At 35.8% G+C, this 14,767-nt stretch overlaps 1 long non-coding RNA gene across 2 annotated transcripts in view; it reads right to left on the reverse strand.

Moving 5' to 3' along the window:
- Positions 1 to 1,193: 1,193 nt before the first annotated feature.
- The window catches only part of LOC132013229 (uncharacterized), a 99,422-nt gene continuing 85,848 nt past the window's right edge, over positions 1,194 to 14,767 (reverse strand). For both annotated transcript variants that reach the window (XR_009402928.1, XR_009402929.1), the window contains exons 4-5: positions 9,309 to 9,508; positions 1,194 to 2,011 (exon numbers count right to left, since the gene is read on the reverse strand). This is a non-coding gene — a long non-coding RNA (uncharacterized LOC132013229). The remainder of the gene's footprint in view (positions 2,012 to 9,308; positions 9,509 to 14,767) is intronic.

A 14,767-nucleotide genomic window follows, 5' to 3' on the forward strand; every position in this document is an offset into this window, starting at 1 on the left:
AATTACTCATTGCCTCTCATTGGTTATTCAAAACCTTTTATCTGGGAACTTCTAAGAGGTGGGTTTTATGACACTAGGAGTAGATTGAAGAGCTGAGTTAGAGAAGATACTAAATGTGTTTGAAGGGACTGAACTGTAGGAAGGTAGGAATTCAATGGTAATGGGTGGCCAAATTATCCCAGCTGTATTCCCCTGTTTGCTGTGTCTGTCCTCTAAAAATCCTTGGTAAATTGCATTCTGCCTCATGGAATCTGTAGTCTATGCATTTGAACCTTCCTTGGTGTGGGGATACACATTTGAAGGACCTCCTATTTATATTTAATTCATTTAAAATATATCTTGTATGTATACATTTACAAAATAACTAGACATACAAATCCTAACTTCTACTGTCACAATTATGATTTGATTTCCCATGTGTTCTTTATTCTTCCCTGTCTCTTCTCCACCTTTCTTCACCCTTAACCCTGCTGCCCACTCCCCTGCTCGAGTATTTTTTTCCTTATTTGATTTTCCATCTACTCTCTCAGGAACTAACAAAGTCAATAACCAAAAATATTCCCAAACATTCACTTGATCCCTTTACTCAGTCTTTGTTTTCAATACTATTCCTGTGGACTACAGTGTATGCACGTCTATATGCACAGACATGGAAATAATTAGTTTAAAAAATCCGTCTATTACCCTCACTGTCACTTAAAGCATTCCCACAAGCGTGTAAACTGCGCCCCACACTGGTTCCCTGCTTTGGTGGAACTCTATGAATAAATTACATTTTCAGAGTCTGCCAGCTTTCTAATTCCAGCTTACTGCACTTTGGAACAACATCTTTCCTTCATACGTCGCATAATTTGTCTTTCTGGGTTTATTTTCATTTTTCTCTTTCTCTGGTGTTCCAGTAACTTTTGCAGGAGGAAATGGTCTCTCTCATGGCCAGAGCTTCTTGGGACTTTTACCTGCAACTGGGTCGAATTATTTGGGTGACAATTAAAGCAGCAAAACCTACTTTGATGGCATTCAGTCAGGAGTATCGTTGCTTAACATTTGTGTTTGCATGCTAATTTTCAGAACTGAAAAACACATGGATACAAGTGTGAGATTAAATTTTATTTTCTTTAAGGCAATAAACTAGGTTCATTGTAGTCTCTTTTGGCATTTAGAGAAATGCAAAGCATTGAGCTGTCAGATTTTACAGTAACAATGACGAATTGTGAAGGCTGATTTGGAAGCACAAACACTGCAATCATTAACTATATATACTTGAATTCATAACATGAATTGGCAAAGGAAATAGAAACCAAAAGTTGTAGGTAAGTGAAATCATTTGAGAAGATGAACACAGCCATGACACAGCCCACCGTTTTCATCCAGTTATTTTGCAAAATGAAGGTTATTAGGACAGGTTTTGTCAAAAAATGAAAGTGACCAGATAGTCCACAGGTGATCAGTTCCAAAGCTTTCCCCCAGAGTCAGCCCTTCAAATATTTATCATATATGTATGTATGTTTGCTTGGATCATGATAAGGTACCAATTTGGGATTTTTGGAAACTGAGCTAGCATGTCACCTGAGACATCCGTCTGATTTGGATTGAGTTCAGAAGCAAAGTGCCTTGAGAGGCCAAAAGAGAAAGAGAGGGTAGAGGGAGACGAGCCGGAATGGACAGCCCATGTTGCCAGCTCTAATATCCCAGTGCAATTATTTTGTGGACATCCACTCCTTGCCTGCACAGGAGATAGGGCTATAAGTGTATGTTATTTTTTAATTACAAGGGGGGTAGAAAAAATCCTGATGATGGGCTGGAAGGTGCCATTGCATTGTTATTTTTTCCTCTCCCTTCGTTTGCTGATTATGTGAGCCGGGCTCCTTTGCTAGCCGATGATAAGCAGAATTTCCATGTTCTCTGCATAATTAATCCATCTCTGCCTCTCTTCATGCCAACTCGCCCGTTATCGCCGGCACATGCCTGAATTGCAAAAGAATCCGCTCTTCAATTGGAACTTATTGATATTCTAAGAAAAAAAAAAAGAGAGAAGGGGGAAAAAACTGAAAATCCTTAAGTTTAAGCCGCAGATTTTTAAATGGATTAATTTCGCTGCAATCGCAGCCATCTAAGGCGGGAAGGCAGGCAGAGCAAATTGAAAGCGTCTCCATGTTTGCAGAATTGGGTCCAGAACGCTGAAATGTACTGGCACAGCTCTCTTTTAAAGTCAGAAAATTACCATTCATTTACATCACATGAAATACTTTTTTATGCTAGAAATATTCAAGAGACGTTCTTTAAATGCCTGCTAATGCTTGATAACATTTCTAACTTTCAACGTTTTGCTAGACTTTGATATGACATGATAGGAATGCCTTCCAGTAGAGAATATTATATCTCTCTTTATCACATATTAGATTACATCATCTTTTTTCTTCATCATCCCCAAGTAGTCTTTAAACAATGAAGTCTGTCATTGGTTATATAGGATTTTGTGTGCTGATGGAAGTCAAGGTTAGTCATTTATTTTTTGTCTACCTACAAATGAAATGTTTGTTTTTGTTTAATTTTCTTCTTTAAATACCTAGAGACCTTGGACAGCATTAGGGATATAAAAATACTCATAATTATTTCTTAGTAGACATTGTTTTGACTATTTTCCTCAGCCCTTTGATAAACTCTTAATTTTGAGACTTGATTCCTTCTCATTTTAACTTGTAAATAGTTACACTTTGAAATCTCCTTTGACTGAGAAAAGCGTCAGTAGTTGATGTCATTCTACAAAGTGTACAGTGCAAGAATCACAACTGCATAAATGTCCAGCTGCAGTATTCAAGCAATTCCAAATAAAATTTGCTAAACCTTGCTTAGTTGTTGATGTTTTATGTTTTGATCTTTAAGTCTGTTGTATGTGAATTCCCTGACTCCTGGCATCGAGCACTTGCCAGGACCGAAGGTTTCCTTAATACTCTAGCTTCAGCAATGCTTTCTTCCTCTGTTTAAATGCTCACATATCTGCAGGTTCTGCTGGGCTGCACAGCAAAGCTGATGTGCTCGTTTAGCTGAGAGAGAAGAGTTGCTAATATCAACCAGCAAAGAAAATGGGGATTTAAATATCTATGCATTTTGAATTTAGTAGAACCCCAAAAGACAAAATAATAATCATCACAATTAAAAAAAAACTAACTTGAGGGGTACCTTTCCTAGGGAAGATGAGACAGTGAGAAGTTATATTCTTTGTGGAGATACCAAGTATGAAACAAGAATCTTCATAACTACAGGCCATCTTAACATAGAATACTGGCATTGGGTAGGAAGATCTGTGCTTTAAATGTTGACATTATATTTTTCCCCAGAAGGAAACAAAAAAGAGTAGAGAGGTTAGAAACACATTTGGGAGGAAGATTTTTTTTTATAGACATAGTAAAATAATTAACATAGTGATGAATACTACAAACATAAAAACAGTGCAAGGATACAATTTTAACTTAATCCTCTTAATTTTAAAATCTTATATAATTCTTAGGCTACCCAGAGCTTGGACATAGAGGAAACTGCTAGTTGCACATTGAGTAATTTTGTATAGTCAGCTAAACACTTTAAAGCAATTTAAAAAAAATGAAATGAAAAATGACCCTTCTTAAAATAGATGTAGCAAAAACATTTCAACCATAAATAACATTTTCACTGACCTTGTATACTCAACCCTTTCATTTAAAGGCATGAATTAAAAGGACTTGAAAATTGCAGGTATATTTGAGGAGAGAGGAAACTTCTGGGCATTCTATTTTGAAAAAAAGAATTGTGATTTAAAAATCAAATATTTTCTATCATATGCATTGGGTTCATATTTTGAATACTTCATAGAAGATAGTTATAAATATCTTGATAGGAATGTATGTTTTTATAAAATTATATGTTCTGTTTCTACTCTGAAATTATGATGATTTTTTATATACAATTAATAGTTGTAACTTAGTTGGCGTAGTTTAGCACAATTTTTCCCGTGAAATACAAGTTATGCTCATTTTATTATTACATTATAAATTCACTGGGTATTTTAAATGAATGTAAGGTATCACATTCCTAATTATTACCATATGTACAGATCAGAACGAGAAGAGTGATGCAAATGGTTTTGAGATGCTCCGTGTCAGATGACAGGCTAAATCAAACAGCAGTGATTCACTCCAAAGTGGTGACAGCAAATACGATATGAATTAGCTATTTCACTGAAAAAACTGAGACACTGACATGGATTCATAAATGATGAACTGACTTATAATAGAAACAATTGAATGATTTTTTTTCTTTCTTTTAAATTTAAGCATGAATTGAAAAAGTGAAGAAGACTATTACAAATGATTTCCTTGGTGTCAAAAATTGCTAAATAGTTCCTTTTTTTGACATTAGGAATATGAGTGACAGCCTTTTATTTGTATTGTGCATGATGGATGGATCCCTTTATTATCTCCCTTCTCTTTCCTCTTTCCTTTATAATTGGATGGAATTGAACTATTTACCACCTCTAAGTTGGCTCTTTTCTCATGAGGTACCACCATCCTATGTTTATGCCAAAGAGCTGAATCTATCAATTACATCTTCCTCACAGACATACATCTTCACAAGTGAAATATTTTATGATTCTTTTCTTGATCCTTTGCCTTTTCTTTCCCTAACTCCAAGGAGTTTAAACTCACTCAGTCCTGGGAAAAATTTTAATAGACTTGAACACTTTTCCCTTTTCTGTTCAATCCTTTTGGGTCAGGTGGTTCTTGTGATAAGGAATAAGGTTCAAAGAGCCTTTAATCTCTTCTGTTTTGCACCCATACTCTCCAATATAATTGTTCCTGTTCCTACCTTCTCATAAGATATCACCTGCGTCACTAAATATTGGCATTCATCAATTAAGAGTCAGCCATTGAGAATCTCCTACTTGTCCTCTCCCTGCTGTGCGCACTGAAGAGACTGGAATTTTGTGACTCACTGAAATCTGTTAAGTGGTCCTTTCCTAGGAACAGTTTGTGGTAAAATATACAGTTTTTCTTAATTCTAATAAAATGTATTCTAATTATTCTTTCATATTAATATAGAGTTTGTTTCTTTAAAGATACCTGAAGACGTTTTCCAAATTGGTGATTCTCATGTATAGACAGCTTATATATATGTTATCTTGATAACATGCACTCAATATTTTTATTGTATAGAAATCTGTATTTTAAAATAGTTGAATCAGTCTCTCAGAAAACATAAAGTTGTATTTTAAACCTGGAAGAGGAACTGAAAGGCCTCTTCCAGCTACCTGAATGGAAAACAATACTTAAACCAAACATGGTTTCCTACTTTAGAAGGAAGGATATTTTCCAAAACATCCTAGATACTAACTAAAGTCCTTATTAATTGAAAGAAGTTTAGATGTTTTCTTTAAAACTATTAAGGAAGCCGATTAAAGAAAAGACAGCTGTTGTTTCCAATTCTGGCTGATTACTTGTCATCTTCATGAGGTCAATAATGAGACCTTAATTTCCTCATTTGTAATAATTAGAAAAATAATACCTATACCAAAGAATTGTTATGGCAATAAAACACGTAAACACTTAGCATGTTTCCTGAAATATAAGTAGTGCCATGCAGTTAACATCCTTTCCTGCCGTTTGGTTATTATTTTATATGAGACAAATACTGTAAGAGGAATGTGTGTAAGAGTAAAGAAAGTATCAAGGTGTGTATATTCTACTTCTTACATGTATCAGCAAGTATCAGGTATTTTTATTCAAGCATTAGGTAAAAATGAAAAATTTCTTCATAGGCAGTAGTGAAAGGTTGAAAGTTTTTTCTCTAAGACCAGGAATAAGACCAGAGTACCTACTCTCACCATTCCTATTCAACATAGTACTGAAAGTCCTAGCTAGAGCGATCAGGCAAGAAAAATAAATAAAATGTATCAGAATTGAAAAGAGAAAGTAAAATTGTTTCTATTTGAATACAACATGATTTTATATCTAGAAAATCCTAAAGACTCAGTCAAAAAACTGTCAGGCTCTAAATAATGAATTCAGTTAAGTTATAGTGTACAAAATAAATCAGTGCAGTCACTATGGGAAACAGTATGGAGTTTCCTCAGAAAGTTAAAAATAGAACTACCGTACAATCTAGCAATTGCAATACTAGGTATTTATCCAAAGGATACAAAAATACTGATTTGAAGGGAATCATGCATCCTCATGTTTATAGCAGCATTATCAACAATAACCAAATTATGGAAAGAGCCCAAGTGTCCATCAATTGATGAAGGGATAAAGAAGATGTGGTATATATATATACAATAGAATATTACTCAGCCATAAAAAAGGATGGAATGTGTCATTTTCAATGGCATGGATAGAAATAGCGAGTATTATGCTAAGTAAAATAAGTAAACCAGAGAAAGACAAATACCATATGAATTCATTCATATCTGGAATTTAAGAAACAAAACAGATGAGCATGGGAGGACCAAGAGAGGCAAGCCATAAAACAGGCTCTTTACTATAGAGAACAGACTGAAGGTTGCTGGAGGTGAGGTTGGGGGCAGGGAATGGGTTAAATGGTTAATAGGTATTAAGGAGAGCACTTGTGAGGAGCACTGGGTGTTGCATGTAAGTGATGAATCACTAATTCCTACATGTGAATTTAATATTACACTGAATGTTAGCTAACTCAAATTTAAATAAAAACTTGGATGAAAAAAAAATCAGTATCATTTCTATACACTAACAACAAATTTTCTGAAAAAGAAATAAGGAAATTTATCTCATTTAGGATAACATCAGTAAAATACTTAGGAATAAGTTTACCTAATGATGTGAAAGAACTCTATTCTGAAAACTAGAAGATACTGCTGAAAGAAATTGAAGAAGATACAAATAAATGGAAAGGTACCCTGCATTTATGAATTATGAGACTTAATTTTCTTAAAATCAATGTCAATACTACCAAAAACCATTTATAGATTCAATGCAATACCTATCAAGATTACAATGATGTATTTTGCAGAAGTAGGCAAATCATTCTAAAATTTATGTGGAACTACAAAAGACCCCAAATAACCAAAGAAGTCCTGAGAAAGAAGAACAAAGCAGGAGACATCACAGTTCCTGATTTCAAGCTATGCTATAAATATACAGTCATCAAATGAGTATGGTACTAGCATAAAAACAGACAAATAGATCAATGGAACAGAATCAAGAGACCAGAAATAATCATTAGCATATACAGTCAACTAATATTTAACAAGGGTGCCAAGAATGCTCAATGGAGAAAAGGCAGTTCTCAATAAAAGGTGCTTAGATGGTTGGATATTCACTTGTAAAAGAATAAAACTGGACCCACATCTTATACCACTGAGAAAAATTAATTTAAAATGAGATAAAGACAAATGTGACTTGAAACCATGAAGCACCTAAAAGAAAATATAGGAATAAAGCTCCTTGACAGGTGTCTTGGTAATGATTTATTTGGATATGACATCTAAAGCATAAGCAACAAAATAAAAAACAAATGGGACTACATCAAACTAAAAAGCTTCCACACAGTGAGGGAAACCATCAACACAAAGACTACAAAATGGGGAAAAAAATATGCAAACCGTATTTTCTGATAAGGGATTAATATCCAAAATATATAAAGAATTCCTATAACTCACTAGCAAAAGACCCCCAAATAAGCCAATTTAAAAAAGAATAGACATTTCTTCAGAGTAGATAAAATAAAAGGCCAATAGGTACATGAAAACAACACTAGTCATTCGGGAAATAAAAATTCAAGCCAGAGTGAGCTATCACCTCTCACCTATAGGAATGGTCATCATCAAAAAGACAAGAGATAGCAAGTGTTGGCAATGTGGAGAAGAGGAAACCCTTGTGCACTGTTGGTGAGATTGTAAATTGGTGCAGTCACCATGGAAAACGGTAGGGAGGTGTCTCAAAAAATTAAAAATATCATCCTGCAATTCCACTTCTGGAAATATATCCAAAGGAAACAAAAACACTATCTCAAAAAGATATCAGTACCCCCATGTTTATAGCAGCATATTTTAACCATAACCAAGACATAGATAAAACCCAAATGTCTACGTCAGGTTTCAGTTCCCTCAACCACGTTTGTTTTACCATTCTCAGTTTAAAAATAATTCTCTTTGATAGAAGATAGGCGTGAGCCAGAAGTGTATCAGTGTTCTTTCATTCATTAACATTGTAATGTCTGTTTTGTGAGGCAAACAAATCCTTTCCTTTCTTCATGTTCCATTTTATTTAAAAACACCATTCTTATTATTATTAACATTTCATTGGTATTTGTAGTAGTAGTAATAGTAGTAGCTGCAGCAGCATTTTGGAAAGTCTCACTACCTTCTGAATTATTTTCTGAGGCAATTTACTTGTTCATAAAACTTGCAAAATGGATTTTTGTGTATATGCCTCTTATCCAATCTTTCATAGCCACCATTTGAAGCTTAAGTTTGTTGAATAACATGAATGAATCAGCCTGAAACTGCAAACCAATGTCCGTATTTCAAAGTATCGTATTTTATAATGCCGTGTATATAACACAACTGATTAATAAAGAGAAATTATTTGTGTTATTCTAGCCTCTGTAAATAGTATAGTATTCACACAGGAAAAAGCCTATTTCGTGTTCATTCAAACATCTAGCCACTTTGAATGATTGGTTTCTCGGATGATACTTAATTATATTATTTTTAGTTGAACTTATTTTGAAATGCATTTTAGTGGTCTATAAGTGTTTTCATACTGGCCAATGCTCTTTAGGATTTTCTCAGTAGTTTAATATTTTTGTTTTTAGTACAAAACACACTTTTAACTAGAACATTAATCACTGAAATCTCTGAAAGAAAAACAAAGTTTGTTATGGTGAGTCTGTCAATGTCTAAGCTCTAACCTCTTTTATTTCCTCTGAAAGATTTTTTTTTTTAGACACAGAACTTCTGAGAATGAGACTCAATATATAGATGTATCAATATCTATATATTACATTTATCAGAATGTGGCTTCCAAATAAATTAATTTTTGTGTACCTACTTTGTGGTAAGCACTGTATTAAAACAATGACTTACCCAAAATACAAGTGCTCTACATGCTATTTTTAAACTGTTTCAATATTTTGATCTATATGAGGAAATACCATTACACTCTTGTCTGAACAAATGGTTCTTATGATTGTATTAGTTATTTATTGCTGTGAAATAAACCATTTGAAACATAGTGGCTTAAAGCAATGACACATATTTATTCATGAATCATGATTTGTATAAGGGTCTTTGAGGGTACCTCACTTCTCCTGTACTTTGCATCAGCTGGGACAGGTTGATGCTGGGGCTAGAATCATCTGAAGGCTCCTTGCTCTTGTCTAGTTGTTGATGTTGCCTCTCGGTTGCAACCTTAGCTATTGCCCAGAACATTTCATCATGGCCTTTTTGTGTGGTCTGGGCTCCCTTGTAAGATGGTGGCTGACTCCAGTGTTGAACATCCTGAGACAGATAGGCAGAAGAAGACAGTGTTACCTTTATGACTTAGCCTTAGAAGTCACACAGTCATCATATCTGCATTCTAGTCATTGAAACAGCTACAAAGAAACACTCAATAACAAAGGGAAGACAGATGGATTCCGATTTTTAGTAGAAGAATGATAAGATTCTGGAACAGCATGTGAGAAGGATCATATGAAACTAGTTATATTCTTGTGGTCGTTTGCAGAAAATACAATGTGCTACAATGATGCACCTAAAAATGATGGTGCAACTTGGCTTTTGTTTATTTGTACTTCTATTTTCTTCCAAAGGCTATTTATCACTCTGCACTACTACCCTTTGCATCATGGAGATAATTTTCTCCAATAAATATGAAATATATATTTACCATTATAAGATACAAGGAGAGATGTAAAGATGATAAAGATTGAATAGCTTCAGAGAATTTTCTTACATTTGACCTCATATTAAAGAGCTTTTGAACAAGGAATCCCTTCCAATAATGATATCATTATTAGATCATATTTTGCCTCATTAAAAAAAAAAAAAAAACAGCAGTTTACCTGTACCTTGTGCACTGGAATGTAAATACTAGAATCCAAGTGACTTACCCTGAAATTTCTTCCCAATTATTTTTTCTCTATTATAACTGTTATATATGGCATAGGAATTCATATTCTTGTTTAAATCATTCTTCAAATTGAAGTTCTTCTAAGTAATGATCCACATAATTTTTCTTAGTTTCCTCATATATATAAATATTTCTATTTTTGCTTTTAAAAATCATCTTTTCTATAAATATACCCTTGGGAAACAACACTTACCTGCATTTCTCTACCTCATCTTGTCCATATTTGAGTTAACCATAAAGCATTACAATAAAAAATAAATAAATAAAATCAGCTTTCTCTGTTCACTCCATACTAAGAACTACAGAGGAGCAATTATCTTAACTCAAAAGTAGTGACTGTTTCTATATGGCAAATGCCATAATCTAAAAGAATAGAATAGCCTAATATTAGCAGACACAGCAGACTTTTTAGATAATGTGACAAATCAGATTTTTAAGGATTTGGTTCATTTGATGGCACAGAATGATGGGTTTTCTAGAACCATATACAGCTGTTTCTTTATGGCCTCTGCTTCAGATTTTTCTACTGCCAATTATGCTGCTTCCTTATCCTGTTTACTTCCTGCTTACTTATCTACTTCCGATTCTTCCTTGGACAGTCAGAGTAAAAGTCAAGGAGGGTTGCTGCACACAGCTTCATCTCAGCAGTCTGTAATTCTACACGTAATTTAGCACAATAATTAGGGTTGCTCCTAGCCCATTCAGCACTTTAAGGCTACCCATACTCGACAGACACAGCCTTGCAGGGGTAAAGGCTTTGAGAAGTACAGGCAGGGTATGGCTATCATCTCTCCGCATTCACTACCCTGTCTGTCCAGTCAAAAGTAGCAGGCCTGCTTTTGTGCAACTCTGCGTGCTTTTGGAAGCTGGGCCTTGTGCTGGATCCAGCCTTAGGCAGTGATGACTAGAGCCTCTGTTCTGAAGAATACGAGGAGGTCTTTCTTTTTAAACCCTGAGTCAGCACAATCTGCAAGCCATCAACTGAAGGGAAATCTTGGTTTTTTGAACAGACGTCATTTATTATGGGGGTTGGGGGGTAACCTAACAGCAACAAAGAGGATGAAACCAGAGTGCATCCTTTGAGTAGCAGACCTTGGTGAATTCTCATTGGTCAATCCATCCCTTTCATGTAAGATTTCAGATCAGCAAACCAAGGCTTAGTATGTATAAGAAACTTGCCTAGGGCCACTTAGCTAGTGAGTCAAGAACTGGGATTACAACTCAATTTGCTCTGACATTAAAACCTATACTCTTAACCCTTAGATGGACTCCCTTATTCCATTATGATCCCTTACCATATATCTGATCATACCTTGGTGATAATATTTTGCAGTCTTACTAAATTTGGATAATTTGTAAACCAAATTATCTACTGATGTGTAGCTAATTTATTGAACACTTTGGACTCTGTAGAGTATAAAATGATTTGATTTAAAAATGTTTGTTGGAATATAGTTGACACCCAATGTTACATTCATTTCAGGTGTACAACATAGTGATTCAAGTCTATACATCATGCTGTGGTCATCACAAGGGTGGCTACCCTCTGTCACTATGTAATGCTATTACAATACCATTGGCCATATTCCCTACACTGTACCTTTCAGTTATGAAAGATTTGATTCTTTTTAATCATTGTTTTCAGCTGCACTCTGTGGAATTGCCCTGTCCTAGGTCTTTAATGAAAATCTGTGCAAATTTCATAAATTTCTGGCTGTTCATGGCTATTAAAACTTAGTCCTGTGCATTTTATAAATTCTTTATCCATTTCAGAGTGTTCTTCTCCCCTCCTCCTGATCACACTGGCCATTATTGGATAGGATTCACAAGGTGGGGGGTTCTGCTTTATTCCTTTCACCAATCAGCCTTTCATTTCTCTTCTGGGTCCAGCTCCTACAAGGAAGGACAGGGAGTGATGTGGTGTTCTCTGACCCTAAATCACTCATGTGGAAGTTTTCTTTTCCTTGCTCTGGCTCGCACATTCAGATTCTGCTTAGGGCTGATGGGATATATTTTTTGAGGTCATGTTTCGCTTCCATCCAGCTCCTTTTTTCACTGAAATCTCCTTGGCCAAGGGCAGACATTTCTCCTGATGGCCCCTGCCAGCAGTTCCATCTGGCCCATGCATATCGCAGGGAATCAGTAGCTCCTATTGTACTTCAACTCTACGACTGTCTCCCTGGAGCAAAGACCTCCTTCTGCCTTTCTATACTGCACTGCAGCCCCACTGCCCTTTGCTGCAAACGGCATCAGCAAACCTTCCACTTTTGGAACTATCCAGATATAGGATACATAAAACTCTCTCAGGAATTATCTCCCCATGCCTAGCACCCCTTTAGTGGAGTGAGCACCTAGAAGTGCAAGCATCCAGATAAGGACCAAAGCATGTATAAACTTCTAGAATTCTCTACCTCAGATGGCCTTCATGGGGAGGTAGTGGACCATTGCCAAAGGGGATTTGGGGGAAGATTTCTTAGCTCACTTCTGCACTCCCCTGGCTCTGCATCCTGAAACTGTATGCCTGGGCAGTGGAGGGTGGGTATGGGGAGGGGAATTATGATAGTTAGTGGGTTGATTCTTCTGCGTCTTCTATGAGCTGTGGAGAAAGGTTTTAGCTTCAGTTCAGTAGCTTAATGACTGTTTAAAAAATATGTGTGAGTTAAAATCTCTTCTATTCAGCTTTGGGGCTTAAACCACAATTCCATCAGAATAGAAAAAAATCACATTTAACATTGTATGAAAACATAGAAATAGTAATTTAAAGTGGTTGTTATGCAATGTGGGGACACCTACTTTCCTCAATATGTATTTTATATCTTAAAGAATTTTTTTTCTTGAAAATGGGGAGTGCTAACTAAAAGTGCTTACATTTGCACATACCTCTTTAAGTATCTTTATGCCCATTTGTGAATCACAACAATGCTGTGATGGAGATAAAGGGTCATTATGACTATTTTGTATATGAGAACAGTGGGGATTAGTATGATAGATAATTTTTCTGAAGTTTCACTTTTAAGGGGTAGTTCTGGATTTCTAACTCTCAATGTATCGCTTCACCTCTCTGCCCCTGTTTTATGGGGGTTTCCTAGAAGCAGAGTCTGAGAATGACATTCACATGCAAGTGGTTTATTAAGTTTTGATCCTGGGAGAAATCTGTCCTGAAGTGAAGGAAGCATCATAGACAGAAGATTAAAATAAACAAGGAAGTGTCTCCGGGAGAAGTCTCACCTAAGCCTGATTCCAAAGGGAGCATGAGAGCATAAGTTGCATCATAGAGTTTGCCCCTTCTTGATGCAAGAATCTGGGCTTTTGTGTCTCCCACTGACTGTTTAGTTCTTGGGTGTAGGTTGGTGGGAGATGAGGGATTTCCCAGCCCCCTCAGTGTGAAGGAGCTCCAGTTTCCCCAGGGGAGACCTCCTGAGAGGTAGGCAGCAAGCCCACAGTGGTGACACCCAGAGAAGTTGGAGGGATGGCATCTGAACCAATAAAAAAGATGGAGTAGGAGCACCAGTAGGGTTGGCTGCAACAGTACTACACTGCCTCTAACCATGTTAGTGGTTAACAGAGACATAGGATACTTGTAAACATAAGACCAAGGTAAATGTCTTCGTATAAAATTTTAAAGGTCCAAAGAAATAGAAGTAGTGTTATATTACCCTTTGTTTAGGTAAAGACATTTACTCTAGCTGTACCTGTTATTTTTCAGTGTAGACACACTGATCATTAAAATCTGTTATTTCCTACAAGAACCTTTTGAAACAGAAGTCAACTACATTATAATGAATATATGTGTTGAAGGAAAACGTATAATTTTATGCCTTTCTTTTATAACTTAGACAAAGAAGAGTGCAAACAGAAGGCAAGTTGTTGTGAGCCTCAAGGCAATGTCTTTAATGAAAAAGTAGTTTGGGTTCAATAGGTGCAAGACAAAGCGATCATCTGTTTTGCTCACCTTTAAAATACATTGTGTTGCATACAACATAAACATAACTGCCAGGTGTTCTTATCAGACTAAGAAAAAAGAATATGATCAACTTTCTTGAAGACAGTTAATCCTGTTTATTCAAGGCAGGTAAGCAGGTCTCATAATTTCAATTTGAATTCATGTAAATCAACGTAATTTTGGTCATTTTAAACTACTTCACTTACGGAACCATTGTAGTAAAATTATATTGTAGTGCAGGTATGTCCCCACTTCTCAAACAATCCCATTATGTCACTTTGCTTTTAGGACAGAGCTACATTAGTACTACATTAGTAGTTAGTTTTCACTAACTGAAAGAAACCCAAAGACAAAAAAATGGAAATAGTGCTCAGGGTTTGATTTGTAACAAGTATGCTCCCTAAGCGGCAAGAGTGGCCCCGCCAAGCTCTGTCCTCAGGAAATACACTCAGCATCTCAGCATCAAGCTGCCGTAGTTTGGACTGTGTCTATGAGCATCTGTGCTTTGTCTTGGTATATTGTGTGCATTTGTTAGCAAGTTGTGTCCCAAGGTATCACAAAACCATAAGAGAGCTTGTTTTTGGGCTCTGGGAACCCTAAAACTTTTTCCATGTGAATTTATGCTAATTGCTTCTTTGCTTTCTACCATTTTGGCTTAAAAAGGATTCTTAGGAATATTCTGTTT

This window comes from Mustela nigripes, chromosome 3, assembly GCF_022355385.1.
Source record: "Mustela nigripes isolate SB6536 chromosome 3, MUSNIG.SB6536, whole genome shotgun sequence".
Taxonomy (NCBI): domain Eukaryota; kingdom Metazoa; phylum Chordata; class Mammalia; order Carnivora; family Mustelidae; genus Mustela; species Mustela nigripes.